The 25,020-nt window shown below is 46.8% G+C and overlaps 1 long non-coding RNA gene and 1 pseudogene across 1 annotated transcript; both read right to left on the bottom strand.

Moving 5' to 3' along the window:
- Window positions 1-5,140: 5,140 nt before the first annotated feature.
- On the bottom strand, window positions 5,141-5,643 carry LOC144237089 (ubiquitin-like protein FUBI pseudogene; annotated as a pseudogene).
- Window positions 5,644-6,165: 522 nt separating this feature from the next.
- Window positions 6,166-11,174, bottom strand: LOC144237059 (uncharacterized). The gene is made up of 3 exons (XR_013336743.1): window positions 11,017-11,174; window positions 8,772-8,943; window positions 6,166-6,801 (listed from the first exon to the last, which is right to left on the bottom strand). It is a non-coding gene; the product is annotated as an uncharacterized LOC144237059 (long non-coding RNA).
- Between the last annotated feature and the right edge of the window lie 13,846 nt (window positions 11,175-25,020).

Raw genomic sequence — 25,020 nt, 5'->3', positions numbered from 1 at the left:
TCATTTTGTTATGACGGCCCAAGCAGACTAATACATTGCTCAACCTCCAGATCCAGAAGACACACTTAGGACAGGACCCCCCCCTTTAAAAAATTTTATTAACATAATTATAATAGCATTAAATTAATTATTAAGGAAAAAAGCTGGATTCTCTCATACTAATATACCCCCTGACTTTAGTTTTCATATTTTAGAATTTATCCACAAATATTGACTGAATACCTCATTGTGTTAGGCACTATCTGGGTATTGGCAATATCAAGATGAATGAAACTTGACCTTTGTTCATTTTGGGTATTTTTCCCAGTCTTTTCAGGTCCTCTGCAAATACAGTCAATTTATCATTATATATTTATTATTGTAATAACACAAACACATTTTATATTTTTTTTACTTAATATTATCATTTTTTAAATTTGAGTATCACTGATACACAGTGCTGCATTAGTTTCAGGTGTATGACTTAGTGATTTGACAGGTTTATACATCATGCTGTGTTCACCACAAGGGTAGCTACCATCTGTCTCATTACATCGCCATTACAGTATTGTTGACTGTATTCCTTATGCTGTGCCTTTTTTTCCCATGACTTATTTGTTCCATAACTGGAAACCTGTATCTCCCTCTCCTCTTCACCCATTTTGCTCAACCCTCTTCCATCCAGCAACCATCAGTTTGTCCTCTGAATTTATGGATCCATTTCTGCTTTTCATTTGTTTATTCATTTAGGTTTTTTTTTTGTTAGATTCCACTTATGAGTGAAATCATATGGTATTTGTCTTTATCAGTCTGACTTATTTCACTTAACATACATAATACCTTCTAGGTCCATCCATATTGTCTAAAATGTCACAATCTCATCCTTTTTTATGCCTGTGTAATATTCTAGTGTGTGTGTGTATTTCCTTATCCATTTGTCTATTGATTGACACTTAGATTGCTTCTATACTTTGGCTATTATAAATAACGCTGTAATAAACATAGGGATACATATATCTTTTCAAATTAGTGTTTTCATTTTCTTTGTGGAGAGTGAAATTATTAGATCATTCAGGATTTCTTTCTTTGTTTTTGTTTTTGTGTTAGAGAGCATGCATGCAATGTGGGAAGAGAGACAGAGGGAAAGAGAGAATCTTAAGTAGGCTCTATGCTCAGCACGGAGCTCAATCCCATGACCCTGGGATCATGACCTGAGCTGAAATCAATAGAGGCTCAACTGGCTGAGCCACCCAGGTCCCCCTAAATCATATGAGATTTCTATTTTTAATTTTTTGATGAACTTCTATACTGTTTTCCACAGTGGTTGTGCCAATTTACATTCCCACCAACAATGCACGAGGGTTCCTTTTCCTCCACATCTTCGCCAACACTTGTTTTTTCTTTTCATTCTTATTTTAGCCCTTCTAACTGGTGTGAGGTGATAGCTCATTATATTTTTGACTTGCATTTTCCTGATGATTAGTGATGTTGAGCATCTTTTCATGTGTCTGTTGACCATCTTATTATAAACTTAAAAAAAAAGCACTGTCATAGTCTTAGTGAAGGGTAATTTTCAGATGTTGAACTGAATGTTTGTGGAATTATAATCTTTTTAATGTGTGGTTTTGTTGTCTTCACAGCTGTCAAGAGCTGTGTGGTATTCAGTTGACTCACTGTAATTTACCTGACGATCCATTATAGTGGGATGTTTATATTGCTTCCATTTGTTGCTGTTGTATATAATGCTGAATGAATGCCTTTTGGTGTATAGATTTGTTTTGAATTATTTCCTTACAGTAAATTCCCATGAATGGGATTACTGGGTCAAAAATGGGGTGCATTGTTTTCCAAAGGACCAGGAATTGATTTACAGGGCCACTGGTAATGACTTGATTCTCACACTTGCACTTGAGTGTGGTTTGCTTCAGCTGGAGAAGGCATGGCAGAGTGGAAATGCAGGGCAGAAATCAGGGAATGACCAGTTAAAACAGGGTCTTCAGGCTGTCATCTGCTGCTCAAGTTCACAACAGCAGGCCATCTAATTGGCTCTGGATTTAGGATGTCTTTGTAAAATGTAGGCTTACTTAGCTTGGAGGTCAAGCGCATGGATGTGGAGCAAGATGCCTGTAATCAAATCCCAGCTCCACTGGGCAGGTAGGTGTGTGACTTTGGGTCAAGTTGCCTAATACTCATGGCTCTGTTTCCTTATCTGTAAAATGAAAGCTTAAAAACAGAACTTCCTTCACAGGGTATTGTGAAGATGAAATGAGATAATACACGTCACGTGTTCAGCCCAGTGCCCAACACATGAGAAACACACAATGCATGTTACGTAGTTACGGCAGTAGGACTTATTAAAGGATGTGTTTTCGACCCAGCCTGCTATTCAGGCTGTGGGCTGGTTTCTTCCTACCTTCAAGTTTGTTCCCACACACAAATTGTCTAAAATTAACTATTTTAAATTCCCAGCCAGCACTTCATTCTGTATATCAGAATGGAAATCTTAAAGTCAAATCAATTAATAAAAGGGACTATGCAGGGGCGCCTAGGTGGCTCAGTCAGTTAAGTGTCTGACTTCGGCTCAGGTCATGATCTTGCAGTTTGTGGGTTCGAGTCCCGCATCGGGCTTTGTGCTGACAGCTCAGAGTATGGAGCCTGCTTCAGATTCTGTGTCTTCCTGTCTCTCTGTCCCTCCCCTACTCACATTCTCTCTCTCAAAAATAAACATTTTAAAAAATTTAAACAGAAAACAAAAAGGACTATGCAGAGAGTTCTGAAGAAGCACGTGTCATGTCCTTGAACTCAGAGAGCTTACATTTTTTCAAACATTCAGCTTTGAAAGAGAATAAACCTTGGCTCTGAAACAGCAGGGAATGCCTGGTCACTGCCCCGTCACTACTGGGTCTGGCTGGGGGAGTGGAGTGAAGCAGGGCTCAGGAAGCGATTACAGCTTTGTGGCCAGAGTGAATAGATCTGCCTTCAAGTCTAAAGGAAGTAATGTGTTTTTAAAAGTAATCTCACTTCAGAGTGACAAGAGAGCAACTGAATCTTTTCAAAAATTACGTCTTCTTTTCAAAATAAAATTCAGAAAACCAAGCAAAACTCCTAGTGGTTTCCAGGTCCCATTCTGTTGTTAACTGTCGGGGCTCTCTGTCAAGGCTGTCCGTGTGGACATGGCTTTGTTTTTCACAAGACTCAAAGCGAAGCTTCACAAGATTCACTGTTTAGAGACGCTCCGTTCTCATGGTAACTGATGGCCCATCAGCACCAAAATATACACAAGGCAGCGGGGCAGCGTGAAGATGTTACTACGACAACTGGAATTTAGAGTATACATTTTTAAAGGAGTGTGGGAGGGCTTAATTTCACTTTGCTTTCTTCAAGAAAGCCTGGGAAAGAGGAGTCAGGCATTTCAGAAAACAGAGGGGCCCTGGAGTCCGAGGTCTGGAGTCAGTCACAGTGCTGCCCGGAAGATGGGTGACAGCAGAGTGCAGGCTGCAGAATTCTGTGAAATCACCTCAGGGGGGAGAAAACAAAACCACCTCAGCAAAATGTGCCTCCATCAGAAATCCTACAAAGTTGTGTTGTGTTGGGAGCAGGCAGGAGTAAGGAGTGTTCCAAGAGAAGAACTCTTGATTTTTAGCCTTCATGGAATTTGCAGAACAGAGATGACCAGGAAAAAATTGACTTGCTTGAAACAAAAATGGCCATTTTAAAATAAACCGAGTTCATTCGCCACAGTTTGGAATGTACAGGTACTACTAGGAATTTGAAAAGGATAGGACACTTCTGTTTTCCTCTGAGGATGTGAATTTGTTTCTCCTTCTGGGTCTCACACAGCTGACTGAAGATAGTGTCGTGGGAGGTTGGACACCTCCAGCTTCAAGTGCCGGGGCTACAGCAGGTGTGTGGGCCCAGCCGAGGGGTGCCAGCCCTGTGTGTGGCACCAGAAAGAGCTTCTCACACTCTGGGGCTGGTATCTGTGACCCAGGGCCCTGGTTACATGCTTCCAGTTGTTAGCGGTGACAGCCCCCCATGCCAGGCCAACTTTCCCCATCAATGGCATTGGCTTCTGCGTGCCTGGAGCGATTCTGCACTGCCCCAGTGTCCCCCCAACTGTCACCTGAACCGTCTCCCTAACACCCCCCACTTCTCTTGGTCTTGCTCTCTTTACTCAGTTTATCTCACTTTATTGAGTGTGGCCCAGGCACTTCTCACTTGAAGGTCTAAGTGGAGCCAAGAAATCAGCATTTTTTTTCTTAGCCAGTTCCAGAGAAGTCTCTGAGGCAGGAGTTGTGCAACTCACAGAGCAAGGAGCCTCGGTAGGGAAGTAGAGGTGCTCTGTCCTCATATTCCTTTAATTCTCCCAAGGATTCTCTTGGGCTCAGAAGGGTGAGGTAACCTACCCCTGGTCACACAGCGGTACTCAGCTAGGTCTGACTCCAAAGCCAGAGCTTGAGTTCCCCCCCCCCACCCCCATGTGAGTGAGAGTGGAAGTTTCCATTCCACCAGCTGCCCATCCAAGGGGGCTGTTGCTGGAACCTGGGAGCCTCCTGCTTTCATATCGCTCTTTTGTCTCTTGGGCCCAACCTCACTGGGTGGGGTTCATAGCACGGTTATACCATCTCAAAGGCTCAGTGATGTTCTGGCACATTTTGACATTCTGCCTTCTATTTTCTGCATTTTGTGATGTTTTGACATCCCTGGGGCCTTGCAGGCCCAGAGGAGGACCACCCCTCCCATGGTTACTTTCTAGAAATAGCAAACAACTTGCCTGTGAGCCTACCTTTGATATGCAGACCAACCAATCCACCCCTCTCCCCAGCATTTGTCTCCTTTTATCAAGTTCCTACAGTCAGGACACCGTCCTACCCTAAATCACCCCAGAGCCAGATACCAGACGACCAGACTGGAGCCAGAACCCACTGAAATTACCCCACCATCCCATCCTGCCTTGTGTGCCTACACACCCTGCCTCGTCCATTCCTTCCAGCAAAAACGACAATAAAGGCCCTGGCCCTGGCTTTCCCCTCATTCCTGATGCTGGTGGCTCCCAGTGAGGGCTGAGCAGCCGTGTGCCCCTCCTCTTGGGAACTGTGAGTAACAGAGGTTTTGGTGTTTTTTTTGTTTCTTGTTTTTGTTTTTACCGGACTAAGCGGCTTTTTTGGGGAAAGCCAGGATTACAGTGGACTTAAGAGTTGGCATGGGGACCCATCTTGCCAAAGGTGGGCACAACACTGACAAAGTGCTGGTCGTACTGCCTCCACCGCTTAGCTCAGCCTGTCTTCCTTCTGTCTTGTTCAGCCACGTTGGGAGTCTGCCTTCTTGCTTCCCCAGCACGGCTTCCCCAGCACGGGCCCGGGAACCATGGACTTTACCTCCACCGTGCGGCCGGCTACTTCCAGGGTGCTCAGAGCCTCCTCTGCACACTGACCTAGGGTAGCCTCATCCTCTAGCGGCGTGCCGGCTGGGAGCGCGACTTGATCTCCGGGAGCAACACCCTCCAGCAAGGCCACGTGTGCCTCGATCTAGGCACCCATCTCCTGGCCCATCAACTCAAGGGTGTGTAGCTTCTGGGCGAGGACAAAGAGCTGCATGTCGGGGACTGAACCGTGACCACCCGAGCCACTTCCACGAAGATGGACAAGAAAGAGTAACAAAGTATTTTTCTGTGGCAGTCATCTGATCCTTTGGCCCGAATAAAAACAAAACAAAAAAAAGGAAAAAATTCTTCCTTTGCAAGAAGACATCCTCTTCTGGGCTTCGCCTCCTGCCTGCCTCTCTCCCTGCCTTCCTCTTAGAGCTCTTCTCCGGTTCCTGCCTCGTCCGCCCCTCCTCTAAAGCCCAAGGCCGGGCCCAGGACGGGATCAAGGACTGGACCTTGACCTCATTCCCTGCATATCCCTCACTGCAAGCCCTGCTGGAATCTACCAAGGCTCTGGGTTCCTGAAGCTGCAGGGCTCCTCCCTAGCCCTCCAGGCCCTTGGGGGGCGGGGGCAGCCTTCCAGCCCAGGGCCACTGGGGCTCCGGCCCTCGGTCCTGCCGCTTCCTCTCCCCCGTACACTTCATTTATCCCACCTGAACCGTCAGCTCCATTTCCGTGTCTTTGGGCCTTGGCTGCCTTAGCCGATCAGGTGTAGTTTGGAATGTCAGTAAGAGTAACAACAGGACACACAGGACAGTGGCAACAATGACTGGACAGATCATGTGACGTGGGCACCTTTTCAGTCATGGAGTCATGGCACAGATGAATTTGGCTGGAAGAGGAGGGCCGGCCGTGGGGGGGTCAGGGGGAGGGGTTGGATGGAAGCACCTAGCAGTGAGGACCTGAGAGGCAGGAGGGAGGCTCACTCAGGAGGTCCCAGCAGGATGCAGCCAGGGGTGTGTTCTGGGATCCGCGGAGGCAGCCTGTGCTGGGGACAGGGGGAACCGGAGGAGGTGCTGCAGAGATGGCACCGGAACGGGGCGGGGGATTGGAAAGGAGAGGGACCCGTGGATGTTACAGAGCGGGGAATGGATCCTTGTCATAGAAGGCGTATTTTTGTAGACTTTCTGGAATCTCTGGTTTTAAAAGCATCATTCACTGGGCTGAAGGGGTGGCAGGCTGCTGGTTATCTGCCCTCACGTGCAGTTTCACCTCCTGCTGGGCTTTGCAGAACCTTCTAGGAGACTCCTTAAAACACCCCTACATGGTGAGCGGTGATCACATTCCGAAGGGCTGGAGGTCATGGACTTTGGAGTTGTTCCCAAATAGTCACACCATTGACTCCTTAATTTGTGAATTCCCAAAGGCGGCCTGCCTTATCAAGGTTTAGTGGTGGTCTGGAATGCAAATAGGAAGTGTTGTCAATCTGACTAGCAGGGTAGAGGCTTGACCCTGAGGGCTCTGAGGACCACTCCTGTGCCGTTTATGTGGACAGGGCTGACAAGGAGCCTCTGGGCACAAGAGCCTCAGTGCTCTTCTGCACCAGGCTGACTGGCTGTTTACCCCATACCTCGTGCTCCATCTGAGACATCATGGGGGAGTCGGCAAAACTCCTCCAAATGAAATTAAAGTTACTTTCTGGGGTGAAAATTAAGAATCAGAACATGACAGAAGACATTGGCCAACCAGAGAAAGCAAATAACGCAAGGCATTTGTAGCAAGAGTGGCTGAAAGACTGGAAACACCCACACGGGAGTTGACAGCATCAGACCAGAACCTCGGGGACACTCAGGACGAGCCTTGCCCCAGAAGAGGAGAAAAGCAAGTGTCCTCCCTTTTCTGGCTGAGTATCTGCGCTCCTCCTGACACCTGCCAGCTACGCAGCTGTGAACGCTTCCTGGCTGCTTGCTCTCTGTTCACCCCCAGCCCCACCCACACTTCGGGAAGAGTGGTCTTTGGCCAGATCCCTCCTCAGCCTTGATTTTCCTTTAATTTCTCTTAGCCTGGACCTGGACTCTCATTTTGTGTATCCCACCCCTTACATTTTTCACAGTTATTAATTTTCATTTAGACTTTCCCGTTTAAAGCAGTTTACATTCATGTTCACGTGATCCTGCAACAACTGTGTGAGGATGGCAGATGGAGAGGAGGAGGAGGACCCTTTTTCCCAGATAAGGGAACTGAGGCCAGAAGGCCGGGGACTTGCCCAAGGTCAGTCAAGGCAAGATCCATATGTTGTTTTTTTAAGTTTATTTATTTTGAAAGAGAGAAAGTGTGAGTGGGGGAAGGACAGAGAGGGGGAGAGAGAGAATTCCAAGCAGCCTCCCTCCGCTGACAGCGCACAGCCGGACACAGGGCTCAACTCAGGGCTCCAACTCAGGAACTGTGAGATCATGATCTGAGCCAAAGTCAGACGCTTAGCCAACTAAGTTCTCTGCTGGATCCATATTTGAACCTAGGTCTTCTGACCTCTCTCCAGGGCCAACCTCCATGAGTAAAATTAATAGAATTTTATCTATTTTAAAGTATCTCCACACTCCCGCCTTTGCCATAGCTGGAATGCCTGCCCACTCACCCAACTCTCTGATCCATCTATCCTGCTCATTCCTCCAGCCTGTTGAAATTCTAAATTCTACTTATCCCTCAAAACGTAGCTTAAATATCACCTCCTCAGTAATGGCTTTCCTCCTGACTCAGGGAGTCAGGAAAAAATAAAACTTATTTTAATAAGTAAATACCCAGGCACAACAAATCTCGATGTCATAATAAAGGAATCCGATGCTTGAAGCTACATGAATGTAGTCAACCTGCCATCAGGTAGCTGGCTTCCACCTCCCACTCAGTAAGTGTGTCAGGACAGTATATTCAAATGCGGAATTCTATTGCTTCTAAGAGACAGAGTTCCACCAAGTGTCGTGCCCCCTAGTGGTAGTGCTGCGGAGGGCTGCTGCCTCTGAGCTATTACAGGGCGCTGTTGCCCTCCCTAACAGCGTTCTAGATGCCTTTGTGCCTGGCTACCCATTCAGGTCTGCAAAGCATTGGCACCATGTGGGAGCATGTTAGAAATACAAGTTCTCCGGCCCTGCCTCACAACTATCGAATTCAAATCTGTACTTGAATGAGATCTCCAGGTTATATGCATATAAGCTAAGGCTGAGAAACATCCCGCACTCCTGGGGGACATAGTAAGGGAGAGGGTAAGCCAATTTCACGTAATAAGTCTTCTTCAATATTGCCATCTTGAGATTCTCTTTACCGGGATGGTCCTAGACCAAGAAGGTATTAGTTCAGGATTTAGCCAGGAAAACAGAAACCACTTCCAGTACTTTGAGTAGAGAGGATTGAATGCAAGGGATTGATTACATACGTGATAGAAGAGTTAGATGGGAAGCCAAACAAACGGAGGTCAGCAGCAACAGGAAGCACGGCTGCCCCGACCCTCAAGGGGAGAAGGAGAGGAGGTGGGCTAACTGGAACCCAGGATTTCTTGGTGGGAGCTGATGTGATGGAGGAAGCTCATTTGCTGCCAGAGATGTCACCTGAGGCAGAGAGGGAGGAGGAAAAATACTTCAACTTCTCCCAGCCTCTGGTCTTCCAGCCTCTCAACAGCTATGTTGAGCCAGAATTCAGCAGGCACAGGAGGTGTGGGAACCCAGCCTTCGGGAAGCAGACTTTCTGTATCACAGAAACAGAGCAAGAGAAGAGCAAGAAAGGGATGACCGACAGGCCTGGAACTGGCCCAAAGGCCAAGAGCTCTCTACCAAAAGAATTACTTTTAAAAGAGATACTCTTTCAAGATACTTTCCTCCAGAGTCAGAGACCTTGCCATTATGATTGCTCCATGAAGTACCCCGGGCAGCCTCAGACACTTCAAGAAGTGGGTCGTATGGATCAAGTGACACAGTTGCTTTCCCTGCAGCCACCAACACTGTGACCCCAACCTCTGCACTGTGCTGTCATACAGCATTCCAGCCAGTCTGGGAACCACACAAGTCCTTCCGGTGCACTGCCCGCCTCACCCACTGCCCCCCACCCCCCATCCCCTACAGTGCTGCTGGGTCACAGCAACCTTCCGTGCCCAGTCACTGCACATGCCATTAAAGCCACAGTGATCCCCAGTCTCTGCAAAACCCATCACTGACCTTCAGGATGGGAAACCTTCCGATGGGAGGCCCAGTGCCCTCACCTTCAGAAGTCTCACCTTCTCTGCCAGGAGACTCTCCCTTCCTTTGATATTTCCCTCTCCGTTTTCCTCCTGCAATTTATTTTTTTTCAAATGTTTGCTTTTATATTTCTGAGAGAATGAGAGTACACACATACACGCATGTGTGTGTGCAGGGAGAGGCAAAGAGAGAGGGAGAGAGAGAATCCCAAGGAAGCTCTGCACTGTCAGAGCAGAGCCCAACGTGGGGCTCAAACTCACAAACTGTGAGATCATGAGCTGAGCTGAAATCAAGAGTCAGATGCTTAACCACCTGATCTACTCAGCCGCCCCCTCCCCCTGCAATTTAATCAGAAAAATCAAAATGAAGAAAACCCATCTTGGCTCCTCATCCATCCCCTTGTAATTAGGACATTTTCCTTCAGTGGTCAGGAATCTCGGACCATGCCACCCAGTATAGGCAGCAGCTGCTCTGGTTTTATAACCCGCCACACACCTTTGGCAGACCTGCTTAATTTTTTTCTAATTATGAAAATAATAAGGCACACTTAGAATGTATAGAAAAGTAAAGCAAAAAAAAATCCACCTATAATCCTGCCACCCAGAGGCAGTCCCTATTAACATTTTGATATATTTCCTTTCTAGAGTTTAAATGCATTTTTCTGCAGCTGAGATCATACTTGTATACATAATTCCATGCTCCAGTTTTTTTCACTTGTTACAGTATTTTCCCATATCATTAAAACTTGGTTGAAAACATTAACATTTTTTCCATATGAGTTTTTTTTCTAAATTACAGAAGTAATACCCACTCACAGTAAAGAATTAAAACAATTCAGAAATATATAAAGGAAAAGGTAAAACTTTCCCTTCCCTCCTTCTCCCCCCATGCCTCAGAGGTAAACCACTTTTAACAGTGTAGTTCTTATCCTTGAAGACCTTTCTCTGTACACTCCTACAAAACAGCTTTTTAACTAATGGCCCCAACTGGGTTTTTCATGTCCCAGCATAGCTTGGAGACATTTCCTTATTGCTACATAGGGAACTGCTGCTTTTTAAGAAAGCTGCCCAAATAGTTCATGTATAGAAGTATTAGAATTTACTTTGCCATTCCCCTATTCTTTCCTTCTTAAACATGTATAAAATATGACATTTGTTATAGCTAAGTACATCCCTTCCCCTGTACATCCATACGTTTACATAGTTTTTATGATAAATGTGTATGCTGATACCTTCATTTGTTTTTTTTTTTTAAGTTTATTTTTGAGAAAGAGTGTGTGCACATGCAAGTGGGGGAAGGGCAGAGAGAGAGGGAGGGAGAGAGACTCCCAAGCAATCAGCGAGGAGCCCAACACCGGGCTCTAACCCACATACCGTTAGATCATGACCTGAGCCGAAATCAAGAGTCAGACACTTAACTGTTTGAGCCACCCAGGTGCCCCGCCAGTACCTTCATTTGTATATCCATTGCCCTCGGCACAATGACATGGGTGTTTTGGGGGCAAAGATGGAGAAAGTTATGTCACAGAGCAGAGTTACGTCACAGGGCAAGCCCACGGCAACACAGAATTTGAGAAAGTAATATTCATCTGAACAGATGCCATGTTGTTTCTTTGCGTTTCCAGGAAGTGATCCCATAGTCTGGGATCTGCTGTTGATATCCGTCACCTTCAGTGCTCTCGGATGATTTTCTGGACGGACGGTGTCCTAGGCTCCACTCTGGAAGAGCCGAGATAACACCAGCCTCTCAAATTATGCCGGTGAGGGCATAGTGCTGGCTTCCTGCATGGATGGGGAACGCAGGATTCCACGCAGGGGGGTGAAGTTGGGAACAGAAAGTCAGCCTTGGCATGAGACTCGCCTGTAACGAGAACTGAGTGGTTTGCCAAAGTCACACGTGTAAAAAACAACCGAGTTTACAAGCACCGGGATAGCCGGGCCTCTGACTTCAGGACACGCATCGCCTCAGGCAGACGGATTAGAAGAAACCTGAACACAGATGCTGCGCAGCTGAGGCAGGGCTGCTCGAGTTTGCAGGGGCAGTGGGGGGGGGGCCCGCGGTGCAGAGAGAGAGCCTCTCGGAGCAGAAACATGCAGTGCGGAGCCTGCTGGAGGCCCTGCAGCTCCACACGCAAAGGGCCCCGCTTTCCTTGCCAGTCTGTTCAGACTGAGGCCTCCCGGCCCACCGCTCACCTGCTGGTCTGGGCCTCACCAACGTGCCCATGAATTCTGCAGCCAACAGAGCAGGCTGTGGGGGCTCCTTGCCAGGTGCTTCTGTCCTTAGTGAGACAACAAAGATTTCCCCCACATAATTGCCGCTATCGTTCACGGTACCGTATATACGGCTGTGGAGTTGTGTATCCCCAGAACCCAGCACGGCACCTGGCAGAGATGCACAAAGATGCCTTTTATAAACCCTTTTTAAAAATTTTTTTTAAGTTTATTTATTTGAGAGCACAGGAGGGGCAGAGAGAGGGAGAGAGAGAGAATCTCGAGCAGGCTCTGCAATGCCAGTGCAGAGCCCGATGCAGGGCTCAAACTCACCAACCGTGAGATCATGACCTGAGTCAAAATCAAGAGTTGGACACTTAACCAACTGAGCCACCCAGGTGTTCCTCAAACCTTAAAGATACTCGAAAATATCTTTCTAAATAATACAGATGCTCAAAACTACCTTTTCTGAAATGATTTCACATCACCGCACTTATGGGAAACATTTATGGCATGCTGAGGTAAACTGGAGGGGATTTGGGGACATCTGTGTGGGGCTTGATGGAAAATAATTATGTTTTCTTTATATTACAGAGGTATAAAAATAAAACATAAAGTCATTAGAGAACATGTTAAAAACTGAATTTGTATAAAATTTTCCAAATAAAATATTTTCAAATTTTTAATGAGAAACTTGAGCTTGTTTCCATGAACATACTTAAAAAATTTTTACCATATATTTAACTTAATATATTCACAATATTATAAAAATTAAATACTGAGACATTTTATTAAATGATTACATTAATAGTGAGATACTTTACATTCTTGTTTTCTGAAGTCTGGTGCATATTTTCACTTCTAAGTGAAATTCAACACATCTGCATTTGGACCAGCCACAGTTCAAGTGCTCAGGGCCCACATGTGGCCAGTGGCCGCCTGACTGCACAGCACTGCTCTGTAGTGAGGATAATAAATCTAACATGGGAGTAATTCTTTTAAACCTCTTTTTTTTAAAGATTTTATTTTATTTTTATTTAATTTTTTAAAATGTTTATATGAGAGAGAGAGAAAGAGAGAGGGGGAGGGGCAGAGAGAGAGGAAGACACAGAATCTGAAGCAGGCTGCAGGCTCTGAGCTGTCAGCATAGAGCCCGACGCGGGGCTTGAACCCACAAACTACAAGATCAGGACCTAAGCTGAAGTCGGATCCTTAACCAGCTGAGCCACCCAAGCGACCCCAGATTTTATTTTAAGTAATCTTTATAACCAACATGGGGCCAGAACCCACAACCCTGAGATCAAGAATCATATGCTCCACTGACTGAGCCAGCCAGGCACCCCTTTTAAAACTTTTTTATATGCCTCATGATGGCAATAAATAATTGCCAGTGGAGATTTTAAGATAATGATCTATTCAGGTCCTTGGTAATCACCACCAATGAGAAATTTTGCCCAAGCAGGAGATAAAAAATTTTTAAGTGTTTTTATCACCCTTCAAATTTTTGTAGCAGTTGAAATTATCTTTAAAGAGTTTAACAGCTCTTATGGAAATTTCTTGTGATAAGGCAAAGGATTTCAAACCCATCAAACTTTTTCACACCAACTATTTCAAGAGAATACTGATGGTCTCGTTAGGTCTCTTTAGCAGAACATGCCCCTAGCTTGGATGTCACTCTACAGGCACACAGGCTGCAGAAGGACAGATTCCAGCATGGCGGAGGACAGAGACGTGGGACCCCGCCTGACGCAGCCCCTCCATCAGCTGCCTTCTGCCCCCCCCCCCATATCCATTCTCCATTGCCTTGGCTCAAGGCTGGGCTCCCAGAAAACTGGAAATAAACCCCAGCAGTTCCTCGGGTCCCTGCTCCACCTCCCGCACAACTCGAGCATTTCTGGCATGGGGTGTCCAGTGACAGATGTCACTCATTTTTCTCCCTCTCATACCAGCCCCTTCCCACCGCTAGGGCCACTCTCTGAGGAGCCCAGATACTGCTGCTCACAGCTGCAAGTGCTGCCCGGAGGGCTTGCCCACTCCAGACCCGTCGCCTCCATGGGCTGAGCTGGTGACACTGAGCACCCAGGGGCTGCCTCACACAGTCAGGAAGCTCTGGTGTAAGAGACACTGCACAGCGTCCATTGCCTGCTTCCTTCTTCCTGAGAGTGTCCTGCCACTTTATGCCTCTGTGCTCTGGGGCAAGTTATCTAACGTCTGTGCACTTTAGTTTTCTCTTTTTTTATTGTCTTTATTTAACGTTTATTTATTTTTTGAGAGCGAGAGGGAGGGGCAGAGAGAGAGAGAGAGACAAAGAATCCCAAGCAGGCTCCGAACTGTCCACCCAGAGCCCAATATGGGGTTCGAACTAACAAACTGTGAGATCACAACCTGAGCCAAAACCAAGAGTCGGACGCCTACCCGACTGAGTGACTGAGCCACCCAGATGCCTAGTCTTCTCTTCTTTAAAAACAGCTTTATTGAGGTGACGTGGAAGTCACCCAACTAAGGCATACGGTTCAGTGGGTTTTAGTATATTCACTGGGTTGGGCAAGGGCTTCAGTTTCTCGTGTGAAAACTGAGACAATCGTATATAACCTCATAAGGTTGTTGGGAGGAGGAAAGGAGATCATGAATCTAAAGTGCGTGGTACCTCGCGTGGCCCCTGGTGAACCCTCAGTTGGCGGGATCTTATTGCAACGACAACGAGGAGGAGGGGTGGGAGGACGGAGCGGCCTGGGAATGTGCTGCGTGGCTCTGTGGGATTTGGGCAACCCCAGCTCTTCCTGTTCCTCCCACACCCGGCGCAAAGCCAACAGCCTCCTCATGAGGTGCTCGCAGCCACCTCGGTGTCGGAAGGGGATGTGACAGCTGCTCGACAGCTGCACGGGCTGCCACACAATTTAAGGCAGGAAGTGGAGAGAAGTGCCATTTCTTACAGAAACTGATGGGGAAAGAAATTCAAGTCCATTAAGAAACGTCACCTCCTTGACTCATGTTTCATCAACAGCTACCTGGTTTCAATTGGCTATGACTTTTTTTTCCAGAAAAAGCTTACTCTCAGGGTGCCTAGCTGACTTGGTGGAGTGCGTGACTCTTGATCTCGGGGTTGTAAGTTCAAACCCCACATTGGGTGTGGAGATGACTTAAAAATAAAATCTTTTAATAAAAAGTTTTACTCTCAAGATTATTATAGTAAATGTTTATTGTTCATTTTTTGGTATAATCACGTCTCCAGAGGGAGTCAGTATCAAAAGTCTGGACTAGATACTTTTAGACTATTTATTTATTAAAAATAAAAATGGAGCCATGAGATAGTACTGTTTTGCAACTCACTTTTTTCACTTAATATATCCTGATGGGTGTCTAGGTGGCTCAGTCAGTCGAGCATCTCTTAATTTCAGCTCAGGTCATGATCCTGGGGCCATGAGATCAAGCCCTGAACTGGGTTCCTCAATGAGTGTGGAGCCTACTTAAGATTCATTCTCTCTCTCTCTCTCCCTCTGCCCTCCTCACATTCTCTCTCTCTCTCAAAATAATAATAAAAAAAAAAATAATATATCCTATCACTCTATGTTAGTAAACAAAGTTTTTTTAATTTAAAAACATTTTTTTAAATGTTTATTTTTGAAGGAGAGAGAGACAGAGTGTGAGTGGGGGACGGGCAGAGAGAGGGAGACACAGAATCCGAAGCAGGAACCATGCTCTGAACTGTCAGCACACAGCCCGACGCCAGGCTCGAACTCCTGAACTGCGAAATCATGACCTGAGCCAAAGTCGGACACCCAACTGACTGAGCCACCCAGGGGCCCCAGCAAACCAAGTTTTAACAACCACATAGCATTCTTTGGTGTGGATGTTCCATTATTTATTTATCAAATCCCCAATAGATAGGCATTGAGATTGTTCACACTTCTACAAGAGTATTATTACCGCCGCAGCTGCCATGGTGCATCATCCACGTCCCGCCTTGAGGAGGGAGGCGCTCATACCCTCAGTGGCTGGGCCTCGGCCTGCTCTGTCCCTGGCTGGTCTGGTCCTGAGCCACGTGCGCTGTCTCACATGCAGTGAATGTGAGTCAGTGTGTGTGTCGGACGCAGAGGCCTGGCCCCCTTGCCTCAGTGGTGTAACTCCGAGGGCCATTCCACCTCCCAGACTGGCTGTGGGGTTAGGGTAAGACCCATTGCAACTGCATAAAAGCTTAATGCCTCCCTCCATTCAGGCCTGCTTCCCTCATTTCCTTACAGGCGTTGTTCCAGGAGAATGTCCCATCAAATCTGTTTTCGGGGTAAGCTCAGATGATTGGAAATGTAAAAGTTTTTTAAAATAACATTTTTTTCCCCTAAACAGTTGTTACTAGAATTCCTTTTTAAAAAGGAGGTGTCGGGAAGTATCTGGTTGTTTGGCTTAGTGGGTGGAGCATCTGACTTGGGGTCAGGTCATGATCTTGGGGTCTGTGGGTTCAAGCCCCACGCTGGGCTCTGTGCTGACAGCTCAGAGCCTGGAGTCTGCTTCGGACTCTCTGTCTCCCTCTCTCTTTGCCCCTCCCCTGCTCATGCTCTATCTCTCAAAAATAAATAAACATTTAATAAGGTTTTTAAAAAAGAAAGAAAAGAGGTGTTGGGGCTCCTGGGTGGCTCAGTTGGTTAGGTGTCCAACTCTTGATTTTGGCTCAGGTCATGATCTCACTGTTGTGGGGATCGAGCCCCACCGGGCCCATGCTGAGCATGGAGCCTGCTTAAGATTCTCTCTCCTTCTCTCTGTGCCCCTCCCCTGCTCACATGTGCTCTTTCTCTCTCAAAACAAACAAACAAATAAATTAGAATATTAAAAAGGAAGGAAGAAAGAGAAGAAAAAGAGAGGAAGGAAGGGAGGGAGGAAGGAAGGAGGTGTCTTTTGAGGAGAAAAGCTTTGGCGAGTCTGGGGAGGTGGGGGATGAGGGGGGTGTGACCTGCATGAGCGGCGCTAGCCTGGCGGGGAGGAAAGCTGTTGTGCTTGAGGAGGGAGGAATTCCAGCCTTGGCTCCTGTAGAGAGACCAGTGAGGAGAGGAGAGTCAAGGGGACCCGTGAAAGACACGGAGCAGAGCAAGAGCAGCGGCAGGAAGCCAGCCTGGTGAGAAAGGGCAAAGGACGTAAGAAAGGTGACGACACTGTGTGGCCTCCATGCGAGCCTCTCTGCCTCCCCTCTGAAGTCGCCTGTAAACTCGGCGGTGCTAACAAGCGCTGGCTGAGTGGCCTGCCCTGTGGAGGTCGAAGGCGCTGAGTTTCACCTGAGACCCCTGGACATTTGACAGTGCACGTGAGGACACAGGCGTCCACAGCCCAGAGGAGGCCGTGTGAGTGGAGTCCCGGCTCCCAGGGGCGTGGGACACGGCGGACAGCCGGCCAGGTTCTTCTGCTCCCAGCAGGTGTGGCGTCAGCAGAGTCCAGGTCTGCACGTCCTAGGGGGCCTGAGAAGGAAGAGCACTAGTTTCTGCCACCTCTCTCCCTTTGGAACCCAGGACGCAAAGGCCCAGATGCTCAAAGTGGCACAGAGCATGGTGACTGCTACCAGGGCTGTTGCCACTGAACGTGGGGGAAAGAATGCTCTGTTCTGGGCTTCCTGTGAGGATCTTACTTAGAACAGCTTCACTCATTTCACTCAAATTACCCCCTTACGCGGTTCATATATTGGAGTCATGACTGGCATTTGCCCACGGCCTCAGGTTTTGTGTGACTGTCATCCTGCTGAACGGCGGTTTTGTGCAATACCTTTTATCTTCCAGTCTTCGAGGCAGGAGAACATGGTATGAGCTTGGGTCCTGAAGTTAGTTGGAGCTGGGTTTCAAATCTACTTTCAGATCTAACTAACATTCTAAGGCTTCTGAGCCTTAGCCTCCATCCCTATAAAATCGGCTCCTACCTCTCTTATAGGGTTGTTATAAAGATTAAAGGAGGTAATGCGGGGCGCTTGGGTGGCTCAGTTGGTTAAGCATCCGACTTCAGCTCAGGTCATGATCTCATGGTTCATGGGTTCGAGCCCCGTGTCGGGCTCTGTGCTGACAGCCAGCTCAGAGCCTGGAGCCTGTTTCAGATCCTGTGTCTCCCTCTCTCTCTCTCTGACCCTTCCCTGTTCACGCTGTCTCTCTCTCTCTCTCTCAGAAATAAATAAAACATTAAAAAATATTTTTAATAAAAAATAAAGGAAGTAATGCGATGGCTTTGTGTCTCCATAGATTCTGTGGCTTTAATAGTTCCTGTTGTTGGACATTTAGGTCGTTTCTAGGTTTTGTCTATTATAAATAATACTTTTCTTAGGCAGAAATTGACATAAAGGATCATTCGGTGCTTTATAAACTGTGTACTCTTTAGCTAACTGATAATAAGCTCCTGGCATGATTTTGAGAATTAAATGAATTAATACGCAGAAAGTGCTGAGAACAGTGCCTGCCACCCAGCAGGCTTTGCAGAAGTGTTTGATGGTGTTATTATTGTAATGATCCTTCATCCCTTCACCTGCCCTCTTAGGCCTCCCTCCCCCCACCACCGCACCCCTGCTCTTCCAACTGCATCTTAATGATATGCTGATGCTCTCTTTGCCCTCTGCCAAGCACTTGTCATTTCCTCCAGCTCCCGCAGAGAAAGAATCAGATTTGCATCATCTAAAAATTCAGCTAATTCAGAACCTGAAATCGAGTGAAAGGAACCCCCTGTGGAGTTATCTAAGAAGTCTGGGAGCCGAGTGTTCACCTGCTGCAGACATATGCAGTCTCTCCCCTGCACGGCCTTCCTTCCTCAGTGAGGGGCTCCCAGCCCGAGCCCCTCTCCCAGAGTTGCTGAGCTGGGGAGTGTCACCAGTGCGCCTCACTCCCGCATTTGCTCACTGCACCAGGGAGGGGTGCCAAGCTGGTAGCGGGCAAAATTGTGAGGCCCTGAAGAAAGACTACAATTTTCCGCTAGTGCCCATTCCTTCCATTTCATTTAGCATCTTCCTTATCACCGAGTCCTCCCAACAGGGCAGAAGCCCGATGCGCCCGGCTCAGACACCTACTAGCTGGACACGGTTTTTAATTGCTTGAGCCTCTGTTACTTCTTCTGGAAAACAAAAAGCAATACCTTCCACACAAAGTCGTTGCTGTCCTTTTTAAATTATGGTAGAGGACACCTGGGTGGCTCAGTTGGTGGAGCATCAGACTTCGGCTCAGGTCATGATCTCACAGTTTGTGAGCTCAAGCCCCGCATTGGGTTCTCTCTGCCATCGGCACAGACCCCACTCTGTTCCCACCCCACCCCCCCGTCCCTACCCTGCTTGCTCACTCTCTCTCTCAAAAATACATTTTAAAAGGGGCTCCTGGGTGGCTGTCAGTTAAGCATCCAACTTTGGTTCAGGTCATGATCTCACAGTTCATGGGTTCGAGCTCCACGTTGAGCTCACTGCTGTCAGTGCAGAGCACAGCTCAGAGCCTGGAACCTACTTCAGGTTTTGTGTCCTCCTCTCTCTGTCCCTCCCCCACTTGTGTGCTCTGTCTCTCAAAAATAAATAAACATTAAAAAAAACAAATTTTAAAAAGCGACAGATTATGGTAAAATACACGTAACATAAAATTTACCATCTTAACCATTTTTAAACGTATGGCTTCGTGGCACTACGCACACAGGGCTGGTTGTGAGGATTAGATGAAGCCATGTGTATCCAGCCTCAGCACATGAACGAAGGCACAGTGAACACTCCGCGAACGGAAGTTCCCTGTCACGTAACTTCTCCCGCTGAACGTGGCCCACAGCGTGTGGAGTGGAGCAAGAACGGCGTGTTCGGTGTGGTTTTCAGTTCCAACCTTGTCCATCGCTTATCACAGTCCCCAGCCCGCCGCCTCCTCGGCTGCCACTTATCACTGAGTCGAGTTGGTTCTGTGCACAAACCTCGTCTCAAGAGGAAGAGTCCAAGCAGCCGGGCAGGCTCAGGGGGCACTTCCAGAGAGATCTGCCTCACACACCTGCCGCCAGGGCACGGGAGGGAGCAGCCTGCCCGGGTTGGTCCAAACAGCTGAGCCAGGCCCCAGGGGGCAATCACCGTGAACTTCGGCAGAACAGAAGAAGGTCATCCCCGCCGTTGCCTGTGAAACTAGGACATGGGAGGTCACTCCTTGTTTTTCTTCGTGGGTTTTGTTTCCTGTTTTGTTTTTGTGGTTTTGTCAGCGCGATGTGGCCTACGGTCTGAGACATTACGACGTCATACGAAAATGCTCGTAACGATCACTAGCGGTCTCCTCCACACCACTCTTGCCACTCAACCAGGCTCCTTTCCACAGGCAACCATGGCCAACTCTTCTAGCTGTTGTTTCTGGTGTTTATCTCCACCTTTCCAAATAATATGCTGCTTCTCACATTTCTTGTTACCATTGTTATCTGCTGACTCTCTCATATGGTAGGTGAGGATCTGACATTTTTGCACCACCTCCATCCTCTTAACCACACGTTTTAGTTAAATCAGCATTCAGCGTGTACTTCGTTATGATTATGAAGCATTCGAGTCTTTGCCGTGTCCCATAAAACCCTACAGATCTGGGCTCTCCCTTCCCCTGCTGCGTCACTCTCCATCATTCCTCTCCAGCCTCAGTGGGGTCCCTGGTTCCGCCGGCAGGCGACCAGGCTGAGTGCACTCTGACCTCAGGGCCTTTACACGTGTTCTTCCCGCTACACTCTCCTCCCTGATGTTTGCCTGAAAACCTTCCTTACTTCATTCATGGATCTGCTCAAATATCACCTGATCAGAGAAGTCTTCCCAGAGTATCCTATCCAAAATAATTGCCCCTCTTCATCCATTCTCCCAGCTTTACTTCTCTTCACAGACTTATCACACACACACACACACACACACACACACATGCACACACATACTTTGACATTACATTATATACTTAATGATGTAAATATTGATTATATATTTATTGACGGAAGGGGCTTTGTTAACCACTGTGTCCCCCGGGGCCTAAGAACATTCCTGGCGTGTAGAAGGTCATCGGGAAACACCTGCAGTGAATGAATGCTGAGCCTATTGATTTACTGTTTGTACAATTCCTCCCACCACTGCCCCCCCCCCGAAGTTAATATCTATCTTGGTTTTTCATTGACTTTGTTTTCTCTGGCACACACCCTCCAACAGCCTTTCAATCCAATTTTTCATATAAACATCTCCGATAATCTGCTGTGTTTAGAATTTCCCTCTGGCTCAGGCTGTCTGGGCTGCCATAACAGAATACCATAGACTGAGTGGTTTATAAAAACAGAAATTTATTTCTTATAGTTCTGGAGGCCGAAAGATCTGAAGTCAAGGTGCCGACAGATGGCGTGTCAGGCAAGAGCCCAGTTCCGCATTCACAGATGACTCTCTCTGCTCTGTGTCCTTACATGGTGAAAAGTGGGGGAGCTCTCTGGGGTCTCTTTTTTAAAGGCCCTGATCCCATTCACAAGGGCTCCGCCTGTCATAATTCTGAGGACCTCATCACCTGCTAACAGCATGCCTCCAAATGTCATCACACTGGTGACTAGGGCTTCAACCCATGAATTTCGGAGGACACAACACTCAACCCATAGCCCCAGATTCACCAATTGTTACATCTTACCCCGTTTGCTTTATCATCCTTTTTCCTTTTTTTTTTTTTAAGTTTATTTTGAGAGAGAGCAAGAGCAGGGGAGAGTCAGAGAGGGAGAGAGAGAATACCAAGTGGGCTGTGTGCTGACAGTGATGTGGAGTTTCAACTCACAAACCACCAGATCATGACCTGAGCTGAAATTGAGTTGGATGTTTAACTGACTGAGCCAGTCAGGCGCCCCATCACCCTTTTCCTTTACATGTTTATATAGATGTATTTTTTTCTGAATCATTTGTGAAATGGAGACTCTGCACTCCTTTACCCCTAAATATCCAGGAACTGGGCTTGCCTGCAGCTCATCGGCAGCCCGGACCACTCACCACGTGTATCACGTAAGTGTATTTCCCAAGAACAAGGGCGTTCTCTTACAGCACGATTGTTTTGTTTTCTTTTCCTTTTTAAGTTTATTTATTTATTTTGAGAGAGAACCAGTGAGGAGGGGGAGAGAGAGAGGACAGAGAATCAGAAGCCAGCTCTGCATTGACAGCAGTGAGCCCAATGCAGAGCTCAAACTCATGAACCTGAGATCATGACCTGAGCTGAAGTCAGACTCTTAACTGACTAAGCCACCCAGACTCCCCTGTTTGTTTGTTTGTTTGTTTGTTTGTTTTTTAAGAAGGTGAAAAAGCAATGGAAAAAGAATTAAGGAGTCTGAGTGGCCCCCAAATTTTCCTGTGAAAGACTAAGCAAAGGCCCCAGGTAACACAAACGGTCAAGGTGAGTGGAAGATAAAGCGTCTGAAAGGATGTAGCTGAGGGTGCCCTCCCACCCCAAGAATGACATGCCTCAGGCACCCAGTGAGTAGGGCAGGGAGAAAACAGGCAGCACTTCTGGAAGCTCCCTGCCAAGGCTCTGGAGAAAATCCACTCAGAGGCCCTTGCCAGAAGCTGCTAATGGGCTCCGGGTTAGCACTGGGCACTCAGTTCCCAGACGGCATCTGGGCTGAGAGCACCGACAACCTGAAGGGCTTTAAAAGGACGTGTTTCTGGGGCGCCTGGGTGGCTTAGTCGGTTGGGCGTCCGACTTTCGCTTAGGTCATGATCTCGCGGTTCGTGGCTTCGAGCCCCGCGTCGGGCTCTGTGCTGACTGCCAGCTCAGAGCCTGGAGCCTGTTTCAGTCTGTGACTCCCTCTGTCTCTGACTCTCCCCTGCTCATGCTCTCTCTCTGTCTCTCCTAGAAATAAATTTTAAAAAAAAACTTAAAAAAAAAAAGGACGTGTTTCTTGGAAGAAACCAAGTTAACTAAGAGACGAGGCCTCTAGCCTCTGGAGGTGCTGGAGGTCAGTTCCTGGTCTCTGGGAAAAGACAGTCATGCCAGTAGGTCCTTCTGCCCAATAGAGAAGAGTCACGTAAGGCCTTTACTTCTAGAAAAGTGCTTGGTGGCACAAATCGTGAAGGAGTGGGGACATGAGGAGAATAAGAACTCTGAAAAGCCTGAATGCATAAACAAGGTATGGTAGACACACACAATGGAATATTATACAGCTTAAAAAGGGAATTCTTTTCTAACTACCCCAGGGAAGAGTGAGGCTTTTCCACTTTGGCTTCCTATTCACTAGGTTAGGCATTTGGTGATCTTCCCCATGGTGCCGATCACCTTTCCCTATGTGCATGTCTGGCTTCCACCCCAGGCTTTAGCATCTCCCACAGTCCCTACAATGTGGGTCTTGCAGGCATGATGTTCCATGTTGGATGACTCATTAATGAAACGAGAATTATATAACAGAAAACCACAACTGAAGGAGAGTTGAATGAAGTTGACAGTAAAAGAACACAGAGCATCTTACTCGGTGAACTAAAGTGTCAAATTATTTTAAGAACTTGAAGGTGGGGAATTGTGTTAGTTGAGTCTCTTTAGACTGCAAGTTGTAGGGGGAAAAAACCCTAAAATTAGAATAAGTGGAAGAAGAGGAAAAAGAGGAGGAAGAACAAGAACAAGAAAAAGAAGGAACAAATGATGCAGTTATTCTTTTTTTTAAGTTTGTTTATTCTTTTGAGAGAGAGAGTGGAGGAGGGAGGGGAACGGCAGAGAGAATCCCGAGCAGACTCTGCACTGTAAGCGAGGAGCCCAAAGTGGGGCTGAACTCATAAACCTCGAGATCATGACCCGAGCCGAAGTTGGACGCTTAACCCACGGAGCCTCACAGGCACGCCTGGTGAAGTTACTGTTGACACACGCAGCCTGTTGGATTCAGGCGCTCCCTCACATCATTCTCCCTCTCTTGGCTCTTCTTCTCCCTGGATTGGCTGGTTCCCAGGCAGCTCTTACCCTCAGTCTCACAGAAGGCTACTCTGGCAGCTCCAGGCTTATTTGATTCTTCCACCTTACAATCTTGGAGAAAAGAGAGGACTTCCTTTCAGCAATCTTGAGCGAAAAGCCCATGGATGTTTTCCTTTGACCCAGCTTGTGACCTCTTCTCTGAATTCATCAGCGTGATCTGGGATGGAAGGCTCTGTGCCCTGTCTTGGAATTGTGAGGTTATGATATGCTAGCAAAGTTCTTGAGAAAGAGGCACTTTCATCCATTGGTGGTGGGAGTGTAAATTGGAACAGCCTCTATGGGAATTTGTCAGTATCGCTCAAGGAAACCCTTTGACTTAACAATTTGACTGCTGGAAATTTATCCCACAATTACAGTCCCTCACAGGCCAAATGCCATTCACACAAGATTATTTTTTGTCGTATTATTTATAATAGTGAAAGACTAAGAACAAACAAAATGCCCCTCACCAGAGTAATTAAATGATCATATACATATGTATATACACATATATACACATTATATATATAAAATAGAACACTATGTAGCCATATTGAAGAATAAGGAATCTTTCTTTTGCATTGTTTTGGGAAAATATTTAAGATCTGTTGTTATGTTTAAAAAAGCAAGGTGCAGAAGAGTGTATAGAACATACTATCATTGCAAAAAAAAGTAAAATATAGTTTCATGGTAGCTTATATATGCATTTAAAAATATCTGAAAGATCANTTGAATGCTGAGAACAAACTGAGGACTGATGGGTGTGGGGGGGAGGGGGGAGATGGGCAGGGAAGAGGGCACTTGTGGGGATGAGCACTGGGTGTTATATGGAAACCAACTTGACAATAAACTATTTGTAAAAGAAAAAAATTTAAAAAATAAAAATATCTGAAGGAAAAATAAGAAATTAATAGTTTTAGTTACTTCTTAAGGTGAATGGAAATTAAATGGCCAACAAAAATATAAAGAGACTTTTCTCTGTATAACTTTACATACATTTTAATGTTTGAGCCACAAATATATATGATATACTCAAAAACGTGAACAAAAATTTTAAATTAAGAGATCAGGGGCACCTGGGTGGCTCAGTCGGTTAAGCCTCTGACTTTGGTCCAGGTCATGATTTTGCGGCTTGTGAGTTTGAGCCCTGCATTAGACTTGCTGCTGTCAGCACAGATCCCACTTTGGATCCTTTGTCCCCATCTTTCTCTGACCCCCGCCTCCGCTTGCGCTTTCTCTCTCAAAAATAAATAAACATTAAAAAAATAATGACGCTACAAGAGATATGGAGGTTGGAGGCTGAGCAGGGGCACTGCCTGGGAAGCTCTGCTGGGCTCCGCTCTGCTGTCCGTGTGTAA

Source organism: Crocuta crocuta, unplaced genomic scaffold (assembly GCF_008692635.1).
Source record: "Crocuta crocuta isolate KB4526 unplaced genomic scaffold, BGI_CrCroc_1.0 scaffold266, whole genome shotgun sequence".
NCBI classification, from domain to species: domain Eukaryota; kingdom Metazoa; phylum Chordata; class Mammalia; order Carnivora; family Hyaenidae; genus Crocuta; species Crocuta crocuta.
The sequence above is the reverse complement of the archived record's forward strand: the minus strand, read 5'-3'. Positions and strand labels throughout refer to the sequence as shown.